The sequence below is a fragment of the Ixodes scapularis genome, unplaced genomic scaffold, assembly GCF_016920785.2.
Source record: "Ixodes scapularis isolate PalLabHiFi unplaced genomic scaffold, ASM1692078v2 PGA_scaffold3__209_contigs__length_174095766, whole genome shotgun sequence".
Classification (NCBI taxonomy): domain Eukaryota; kingdom Metazoa; phylum Arthropoda; class Arachnida; order Ixodida; family Ixodidae; genus Ixodes; species Ixodes scapularis.
In genome coordinates this window covers 13,310,195-13,321,658 of record NW_024609868.1, presented here as the reverse complement: position 1 = coordinate 13,321,658, position 11,464 = coordinate 13,310,195, and positions in this window count along the sequence as shown.

Below are 11,464 nucleotides of genomic sequence, written 5' to 3'. Positions count from 1 at the left end.
CCGCTGAGTCAGATCGACGACACCGACAGAAGGAACGGCCCTTTATTTGGCACGAGTTTGCTTCCACCAACGAATCCCCGTCGCGGTTGTGATCTTGACCTCAAGATACAGTGCATATAATCCGGACCGTCTTAGTTGTATTGTATTTAATATTATTACATATTTTCAAGTGTCGTATAAGATGAGACCCATATAGGGATAACACGGATCCTGAGCAGGACCCTACGAAACCTATGTTTTGTGCTGTACTTGACTAGATGATGTAAGGCGCAATTACCAAATGCTTTTAATTGGAGAAGTTATAATGTGCGTGCGAAAATGAATGTTGACCATGATTCGAGATATTATTAGCAATATAATAGATGAACTAAACACAGCGCCTTCGGGTTTTAAAATATGTCTGATTTATGTTTAATCGAAAGATACTAGTTATAATAACACAAGAAAGCCAAGGGAGAGATATAGGTACAGTATACACACCCACTACAGACCTTTAAATTTTACAGGGTTGTTCTTGTTGGCCTCGTTGTTCTTGCAGGACTAGAACGCCTATACGCCGATCCTAAGCAGAGCCAAGAGATTGTCCTAACAGTGCCTGTAGCGTAATTGAGTCATGGAGGATTCCTAGAGAAGTAACGCGTGGGGCCGTCGTGACTTGTGCTCAGCGCAACAAGTGTGCCTGCTTTTTTTAGCAGATCCAACACGTTGACTGCTATAAAAGACTATGCGGAGTGCAAGTTCGTCTGCTTCGAGCTCAGGAGTTGCGGTAACGTCAGGTCGACGCCGAGCTCTTATTGGCTGACTGAAAAAAATATAGTGCGTAGATCTCTTGGCATGTAGCACTAAGGTTTACCCAGCAGGCACGTAGCCAGAGGGGGGGGGGGGGGGGGCATGGGGCCCGGGCCCCCCTTCCTCCCGAAATCTTTAATTTCGCTGGGACCTCCTCTCCCCCCTCCCTCTCATATAGCATATTGTCACGGGCGGCCCCTCCCCCTCCCCCCCCCCCCCCCCCTTACCTCCCGAAACAAAATCCTGGTTACGTGCCTGCTACCCAGTATCCTTTCAATCAAAGGCAATCCGAGTTTGGCATCGTTCTGACGTCACCAAAACTTCTGCGCAAAAAGCAGACGACTTGCTGTCCACATAAGGTCGCCGAGGGTATTGCGCACCTAAATCTTCGGACTGGGTCTTCGCTAACACAATATCTACCAAAAAACAAAGAGCTACGCAGGACACTCGTAAAGAAGCAGCAATTACGCAAAGATATTTCGGACACTCCGTTGAATAGGGGTAAGCCGTTTGACCCGCGCGAGACCCCACTTTACCTTCAAACGGAAAACGTTTATTTTCTTTACACGAGACGTTATCATATCGCGACCTGAATGTACTGTAAGTACCTGACCGGCCCGATGAGTATACGATGTGGAATTCATCGCGTGCCTTTCCGCTTAGAATTATTGTGTGAAAAAGGGGCCTTTCGCTCGATAGACAGCGCCCCTACAGGATGGTTTCACGCGACATACTCTCTGCTCACATCCTCGCCAGACGCCATGCTGATGCACTTTAGCCGTATGTTTTTTTTTTTTTTTCCAACTGGGTCGGATTTTCTGGTGTCATAATCGACAGCGTCTGCCGAAGTTGTCGGCGGCGCAAAACAGGAGTATCTGACACTCCAGTTTCATTTATACTGGTTTTTATTTGGACTTAAGATGGCGATCGAGAAGACGACCGGTCGGCGGTCACAAAGACTCTAGTATGGATGCTGCCCGAGCGACCCTGAAACAAAACAAATGGCAATAATCTTGAATTTATGCAACCCAAATACGTCCCCGAATGTATTTACGAGTTTTGACTTCGACGGAGCCACTTACCATGCTGTAACTTTTTGCCAACACCAAAAATGACGCCTATAACTAAGTGTCTGCGTAAACGAACATGGCGGAAGGAGGTTTACCTTTAGGGAAAAGGTGTTTCGTCGTATCGCTTTGTGATGAAGCTAAAACTGAAAATGAACGCACTAAAACAAAGGGTGCACACGCGAGACGACACGAGATGTACTGCGCGATGTCTGTCCTCGTATTTGAGGATTGTGGGATTTTCATAGTGATTAACGCATACCAACTCACTCGACCTTTTTCTCTGTAGTGGCTGCAAAGTTCCAATTCTCGCCTTCCAATGTAAAGACATCAAACCAAAGAGGCTTCATTTTTCGAACGCTGGGCTGTGATGTTTAATTATTTGTAATCTCTTTTATCCTGAGCAATTTAGAGATGTTCTACAAGCTAGTGACATGATGCTAAAGAAATCAGGTTTTCATAGTAATAAAGGAGGATTTTACATCATATATTCATATTAAGCTAGACGTATTTTAAATAAAGCATTTATTTACGGAAAACGCGGTGCTAACGCAAGCCAAACAAATGTATGCAAATCCTCAGGCTCTTCAGATATTATGCGCTCAATCCCCACTCGTGCCACTTTCGGTGCGTGGGAGCATTTTATATGGACATATCCATTCGTATAATTACTGCTACCTTTAGCACGTGTAAGACCCCGGGGTAATCGACGCACTTCTCGAGCCAAATATTTCCTCTAGAGCGGCGCAAAAACTGAACCTAATCTCAGGGACACTGACCTTTTTGTGTTAATCAAGGTAATCGCGCCTTAGAAATGGAGGTCACCCAAAAACACAACAATGTCTTGAACTCATTTCACGGCGAAATATGAATAGTAGATGTTTCGCCTAAAATAGATTCAACATATTAATGGCCATATTCGACTTAGTAATCCGAAATTACTGCACATAACTTTTTTTTTCTTCTAGAAGTTATAAAATTTTCAAACTTAGAGTTCTCCGTTTGTTCCGTTTTTTTCCCCTTGTAATGTGAGGGGTTTTACGGGCAACTGTGTAAACACGACGCCAGATGTTGTAATTCAGTAGAGCCCGTTCCCGGCGGGATATTATAAGCTTGAGGGTGTGAAGTTAATGCTAAACATGCTAGCCCCAGAAGAACGAATAAAAATGCCCAGTATGCTGCTCTTGTTTCTTTCTTGTATTTTTTTTTAATGCCTGCTTGATGTGCAAGTTTTAAAACGTTTCGCGCGTACCTGCGCGAAACCGGGTTGCATGCCTACCTATAATCTTTACTTCCCTAACCCTATCCCCCTTTCCTGATGCCCCGTGGCAAAACTGACGCAATAAAAAAAAAAAAAAAGTGAGACATTACCCCTCTAGAAAATGCGGGAAAATTTGAACATTGGTCTTGGCATATCCTTCATTTGCCGTTTATTTTTGAATTTCGCGATAATAAACAGGGCGCCGAAAGTCCGAAATTTTGTTCTTATATTGGGGACCTGGAAAAACCGTCAGAGACCGCAGAGTAGCTACAAGCTGTCCTGTATTCATTATCCCATCAACAGTGCGCTAATCCGTGACATCTTGTCCCTCCAAAACAAGTTCGCGCCACACTCCGTTTTATACCAAGTCCGACAGCAACCGATGCTATGCGGAGGGCAAGTCGTCTGCTTCTTGCGAAGGGGCTGAGTTGAAGTCAGAACGAAGCGGAGTTCGGATTGGCTTTGATTGAAAGGATAGTGGGTAGACCTCTATGCTAGATGCCTTGAGATCTACCCACTATTTTTTTTTTTCTTTTTGATCAGCCACTAAATGTTTGGCGTGGTGACGTCATCGCAACCGCCGTGCAAGAAGCAGACGAACTTGCGCTCCGTATATGGAGCGCAAGTTCGTCTGCTTCTATGGATCGGATGGAGGCAATCAAACGGCTCCAAAGGTGCATTGTCACGAGATTCGTCCCATCCATGCGTTTGCTGTCATCGGCTGGACCAATCACGTACAGTGAATTCTCACTAATCCATCGTTCTGTTTTTTCATGCATGATTGGTTTGATCGGTGATAGGAAATGCACAAAGACAACGAGTGTCTTGACAATGCATTTTTTGCCGCTGTTTGATTTGCTCCATACGGTCGCATACGTCGCGCTTGGACTTCGTGTGAAACCAGGTATAAAGGTATCCCGCGTTGTCGTAATCAGCCACGCGACGGACGCTCGCGCCAACAAATCTGGGCGGCCGATTCCTCCAAGAAGTTCGTCCACCGTGACGTCGTCCACTGTGCGTCGCCGTTGCCGCCCGTCGTGGTCGTTGTCGTTGGCCGGCAGCGTTCGCTCGCTCACGGGCACGACGACAGTCCCGTCCGGCCAAGTGTTCTTTCCGCGCTCCAGTTGCAGCGGCGAGCTGCTGCACCGTCTGCCTGGTTTACCGACGTCACGTAGAAAGGGAAGAAGGCGACCGGACTGCCGACAGTCTCGCCGGTCAGCCCACCGCTGGCTCGGGGGACGAAGCGGGTCAGGCAGTCGGAACAAGATAGTCAAGTTCAATTTCAGGGACGCCGGCCTGCTTTCTGTGGGCCGCCATTGACACCGCTTGGACGGACAAGGAGGACTGGTATTAGCTTCGGTTCCTTACCTCCAATCGCGATAACGAGTAGCGATAAGAATACGATGATATGGATTAACTCTATAACTATTCTAGTGCTTTTTTTATAGGTTCGTACGCGGAATGGGTGTAAGAGTTCAGAGAAACAAGACTGCGAAATGTTTCCTTAGCCTCAGATTTTATCAAATGAAGAAGTAGACTGGTGTACAAGCAATAACATATGTTGGTTAAAGAATGAAGGAACCGGAGGCAGTTGATTTAGGGCTTTCGATAATACATTAATCTTGTAATGCAGGGAAGGAGAGTGAGATATTATTTGTGTAAAAGTCTGCAGAACACAATAGTTTTTTAAAGGAATCTTTTTCTTTTTTAGTTAACGGGGAATTGCACAAAACTGAGCCAAGTGTGGTTAGTTTCACGACCGAACTCAAATTTCTTTCACTGGTTTCTTCGTTGGCTGAGAACTGAACGGCGCTTTCAAATCCGAATTATAGACTTGACGAATTTAAGCCTTTTTGTATTGGCAATTCAAGCACATTTTCCTTACTTTGCTGAGTACTGTCTGAATTGAATTCCACGAAATTAACGAGCAAGCACAAAACTGTTTTTATACCAAGCAAAATTGCACGCATTGTTAGCCGCTGGTACACCTACATAACCAATTTTGAATTAGTGAATACAATTTCAGGTAAACACAAGATAACTAAGGATGATCTCCCTTCGAAGGCTTAAAGTGTTAGTTCAAAATTTTGCAAAAAGCAAAAGCAAAGAGCGTTAATCCATTTAACTGTACGATGATTAAGGTGCGTGAAGTCTTTTATTCGTATTAATGTATTCACTTATAATATAATGGCAGACGACCTAAGACTCGCCGCATCCTAAAAGTTGTATAAAGGACTCATACAACCCTGAATGCAGATCGTCATTTGCAGCCTTATGCATTCTAACCGCAGAGCAGATTAAAAATTGGGAAGACTAATGAAGTCTGGTGGTTTGCTACATGACATGATGATGTAACTAGTACTTATTGACAAGCCACTACTGATTTTGTGACGCCTGAAAACTTTCATGGGCCCGTAGATGGGGCGTTTTTTCTATAAGTCTTTAAGCTTAATTGAAAAGACACAAAAACAAAACAAAAATATATAGGTATTGTCCACAGCGTGAAAGATGTTTTGTATTGATGAATAAAGATGAGGAAAAATCCTTTACAACGAGGTCGACGACATGTTACAGAAAAATAACCGATGATTTTAAACAACAGCAACGTCGAAACGATTATAAAGGAGTTATTAATAATGTTTGAAAGGATTCATGAAGGGTCTAACAGTAGGACGTTAATAACCTGTCAATATGTTTAATTGCGATTACCTTTTTGGACATACAAATGTTTTCTGCAAAAGATATGCAATGTTCGGATGATCGTTTTATTTTATGGTTACTTGGAAACATATAAGTTTTCAATCAATCACCGTTTTAGAATGAGCACTAATTGTAAAACAAATCCACCTTGTTGATTTTGCTGACGTAGTCAACATTAAAATGAGTTTGTATATTCTTTTAGCGTCGGTAACTTGATAAACCATTAATATACTCTAAAACCTTTCGACCGATGAATAAGAACTTCTCGGTGTAGCGTAAACAAAAATATATATTTTTAATTGAAAGCATTAAGCAGGTTCTGTAGATAATAAACTGAAAATAAACTCAAAGAAATCTTTAAAGTAAATGAACTTTTTATTGGTCCTAACCACTGGAATTGTCACGTTCTTTGTCGTATGATGACGTCTTATTCAATTTGTTTTTATCGAAGAATGTCTGTTAGCGGCATATGTAAGCAAAAAAGGAAGAAAAGAAAACTGAGGAACAAAAGAAGGTGGGAAGAAGTTAGAGATGCAAAGTCACGCGACATAAGCGCCTGAGGTTTTGGTAGTCCTCTCCCGGCATATGGCTACTGCATACGCTCCAATCTAAACAGAGCAAAATTTGAATAATGACGAAAAATGCAATAAAGATCAAATAAAACAGCTGCGCGAACGTAGATTATAATATCGACAACAAGAAAAAGAAACAAAAGCACATATAGGGGGAAAAGAATAACTTTGGCATAAGCCTTCCATGGGCCCACCTGCAGCTACTAAGCTACCAGAACAAAATGTTTTTCGAGAAATTCAATAGATAAAAAAGGGCCGATTGACGATGACATTTAAAAACGAGAAATGTGGGTACCGTTTCAGCCTTCCCATGCTATCTCGCATCAGTCGATCTCCCTGGACTACTAGCTCTGGCAGCATTTTTATATGCTTAATTGCATAACAATAACTGATGTTTTTTTAGAGCATGAGAAGTACTGCAATTTAATGGTTACAAAATGCCTTGCGTATTTCAAATCTATCTCCGCGTTGCGCCTTAAAGTCAACAATAGTTTTAGAAAGTCGAGCTCGTTTTGCCACGCTTTCAGGGCTAAAAATTTAACGCTCGGGTTTTTCCTTTTATTAATATATTAGCTTTATAGGATGTTCAACCCGCTTCGAGCAACACCCGAGGCGATAACATGCAACACATACAAACTAGAAATAGACGGAAGTTGCGTGGAAGTTATGAATCCCTCCACGGTCTTGGTGGGTTGCTTGCGACAGGGCCGGAGGCTTGGGGGCGGGGGGAGACTAAGAGCGTCCAAAACGTTTTACGACATAGGCGCGTGGGACCACGTCATGAACTTCCGTGAGCGGCAGCGAAACCCGATTTAGACCGGAGGAACTTTTTTACTATTGTCGTTTTCATCCAGTTCTCTCTCTATTTTTTTTACTTGTTCACTTCTTTTATTTGGCCGCCCGGGGATACATACACACTCGCACGAACACACTCACACACATATGCACTCACGCACGCACATAGACACGCACACAAGCTCATTGAGCACGAATACGCACGCACAAACCTACACACATGCACAGACATGAAGACAAATGCACACACACGCGCACTGAACATAGACACGCACACACACACGAGCCGACACATACACTCTGGCAAGATGGCACCTGAAGGGGAAGCGTCGGGCATGGGCTGAGGAAATTACGAACCCACAGCGTATACGCCTGCGCTGAAGGCATTCTGAAATGAGGAAACGTTCGGCGTCCTGCTGCTACTCGGACGACGCTGAAATATTTGTTATGTTGACCCCGTCGCCGCCTTCCATCGGATGTTCACATCTTAAGTTCAAGGGGCGGTCACTTGTTTCCCCTCTTTGAATAGGCTGCGTTGATGAAGAGTATATTGTGTGAAACAAACGATTGCGTCGCTGGATATCACTCGGATCAGGGCGCCGCTTGTTTCTTGTTACTAAGGGAAGTGGCACCGAAATAGAAAGAAATGCTGGCTCTCTTATGTTCACGGTTGTTCAAAAGCTACAGATAAGACTCTTCTCTTTTGTAAGCAAATTTTATAACCTATGAACGACAATCACACTTCACTGTAAATATATAAAATATTTCTTCGAAATCTGAATAGAAAATAAAATAGCACACGAGTGAAAATATATAAATTTGCATCGCCATTAAATGGTTACATTTTACAGCGATGAAAATGACAACGAAAATGCCTATAAGCTTTAGCATATGTACCGTGGGTTGCACATTTTACTGTAAATTACCGCTGTTATCCCGACGTTTTATCGTCTCCGAGAAATGTAATGGGGAATTTGCCAAAACCCTAGAATAAACATTTCCAGTTCTTTCCAATCGAGAAAGACCCCCTTTTTCCATGCGATTTGTTGAGAAAATAAAAATAAAAAAGACACCGGTACACTTTAATTTTTTTCCATTTAATTGTTTCAAAACTATGGCAATTACGGTCGTAAACATAAGTATACAATAAAATTATTTTGGAGCATTTGGAAAACTTGTTTACTCTATTATCTCTTGGTAAGCATTCTAAAAAAACTCCCGTGCGTGTACTCTCTCATCGAACACTCGAAGCGCCGACAACTGAGGTCTGCCCAGGCGATGAAGGGACCAAATGCGCTTAGTTCCACAATTGATGTCTGTGACTGTCACAGTGAATATTGAAATGTTTACTGTCACAGTGAACATTTCAAAAAGCATACGCGAATATTTGTGAAAATATGAGCATACAAATCGAAAGGCACGTCCAATCGTTCTGGCTTTTCCGCTAACACTGAGATGCCAATAAGTTTTGTTTGGTCGCGATCATGAGCGATTTCCAAGGACTTGAATAAAAATTGTTCAGTTGTCACAGCAATACGATATATTATAACGCACATCGTCTTCAACCGCTACTGACTTGTCGACATCAAGTTTCAGCATGACACGAATCATGCAAAAAGACGATGACTGAGATTTACACAGTGAGACCAGCGAAAACGAGGCACTTATATCGTTCTAACATAAAAACGTTACCTGAGCTGCGACACAGATCCCGACGTTTCCCACGAACAAAAATCTAATAGAAGTCAAAGTTTGGGAATGAAACATTTTCCGTATTCCTTTCTTTGTAAGGCTCTTCTATACACATTTTTTCGTTTACTTTTATCCACAGCCCCCTGGTAGACATATATGGCATGGGCGATGAAAAAAAGAAAGAATACATCATTTTAACTTGGTAAAAGCATAGAGGTGAGGCAAAACAAAAATGTGTGAGTGTTACCTTTATAGTTATCCTGGATGTCTTCTATGAGCGTGGCGACGGCAAAACTTTGTTTTAGCCGATACTGAAAGTAACGGCATTCAAGATGGCTGCGCCCTTTTGGAAAAGTTGTATACATCGCAACAATGAGTTCTACGCAAAGCATATGTGAAAATATAAGTGCCGCTTTTTCCCTAGGTAGCCAGTAAGTAAAGAAAGTATATAAGGCAACCGCAAGCACCTCTACTTTTTGGAATCTTTGTGGCCGTAAGACTTTTCTCTTTAGGTTTTCGATGTGGTTCTTTGGTGCGAGATTTTTAAAGCGATAAGATTAGGGAGCTCGTGTCGCGCCGACCTCAATGGCGTGCCAGAGAAGCTGGTGGCGTCACAGAAAAGTTGCGAAAAGTCTGATTGGTCGATAGAGTCACGACGTCACAGCCACATGACCTAGCTAATCGGTCAGGCAATGATTTGTCTATCAAAATATTTATGTCATATTTGTAGAATTACCCGAGTCTTTGGTGTCATTTTTCTGTCGTCACCGTAGACTCGGGTAATTCTACAATCATGAACTTACACCAGCTCACGTGCGGCCTCACGTTTGGTTTGTTAAGTCATATCTTGGACAGAAATGTTCATCTCCTGTACAGAGCGTAGCGTTATGGGCTACACAACCTAAAGTAATTGGTGTTGTCAACTCACTACAGTAGTTCTGAGGCTAGTGTTCTCTCGTGATAGAGCGTTTTGAATACTTTCTGCAGATCGGCTAAGTGAAGGCGTTACCGTAAAGAAGAAAAATAAATAAACTAATAAACGATTGACTGCCAGAGCCTCCGTGACCCGATTGTGCGAAACAAGAAAAAAATAAAAATAAAAATTTCTTTTCGAGCGATACGGCCTAATCCATTCCAATCGCCAAAGGTTTCCTCCATTGCGTCAATGCCAGCGTGTTGCAAAACGAAGACAAAGAAAAGGGGCGAACGTTCTCTGGGCTACCAGAATACCGGAGTGCGCTCCACCAGAAAGAACAAAACCTTGCCGACCAACCAAAGTCGGTAGTCCCACATACACCCGGAAAGAGCGAGAGAGAGGGCCTGGACTTTGGCGGGAAGCGAATAACGGCCTTCCTGTCGCCTGAGCAACAAGAGCGCGGTCCACAACATCATCAACAGTAACACGCTACCGAGGGACGGAAACGACCCGCGAACAGCGAACACCTTTGTATTTCCGAACGCCCAAACCTCGGCGTGTTTACTTGTTCCTTTTACGAAGCCGTCCTGCTGGCCATAGAAATGGAACAAAGATTATACGCCCCCGTCCCGACAGGCATGAGTGACTAGGTAAAGCTACCAGAAGAATGTCTAGCGCCGCTGCCGGCATCCCTCGGTTGAAAAGGACAACTGCTAATGCGGCTGTTGATGGCGCTTTCGTAGCTCAGTCCCTTGCATGAGGTCGCGGAGGAGGTCTGACCAAAGCGGGGCGGACTAAGAAAGATCTCCGGAGAAAAAAAAAAAAAAAAAGACGAATTGAGGAGGACTAAGTTTCGTCACGAATTCTCGATTTCGGTTAAACAATTAGGAATATTATACGTATCAATGAACGATCAAAAGGATTAAGTGTTTGACTATGCGGAGCAAGATTAGCTCTATGTTTATAGATATTGGGATGGATATCAAGTTAGAAATAAAACTTTCATTTCTCCTTTTAGACTCATAGAACGATATTTTATGCCTCTGGAAGCCATGTTTCAAATGTTATATGTGTGCCCGTTACATGTCTTACGCAATCGCGCAAAATATCTATTCTGTGTTATAAGGAAACCTTTCCTTGAGTAGAACGAGGAAGGAATCACTTCTCATTGACATTGCGGTTGAACGAGGGGAAAAAATCAAAAGTCTTAATTATGAACGTTTTTGCACAGATCTTTTAAGTATAGTCACTTGTATTCAGATGTTATTCTATGGGGGAAAATATTCAGAATTACTTATGAACGGTTTCTAGAGCTGGTAGTGTAAGCCACTCGTGCTGTTTGACAAAATAAAAAGGAAACAAAATGAAAACCTAGCCATCTCAAAAATTCCCAAAAGCATGGGTATCCGGCAACATTCGAAACGATATCAAGAAAAGATAAGTTTAGTCAAAATAAAGGTAGGCTGAATGTTGCCCGGAAAAAGGAACGATAAAAAGCATGTAGTTTAAAACACGCCGTTGCCTAAGAAGAAATTGTAGCTAAGCCGGTTGACTGATCATTAGCTCACGGAACGAAATCGTGAGAGGCAAATTCGTCGTCACGTCTTCGTTCTATCGCCTTTGTATTTGTTAGTATTTTTCGAACGTTCCTCGGGGATGCTGCAAGATCGAC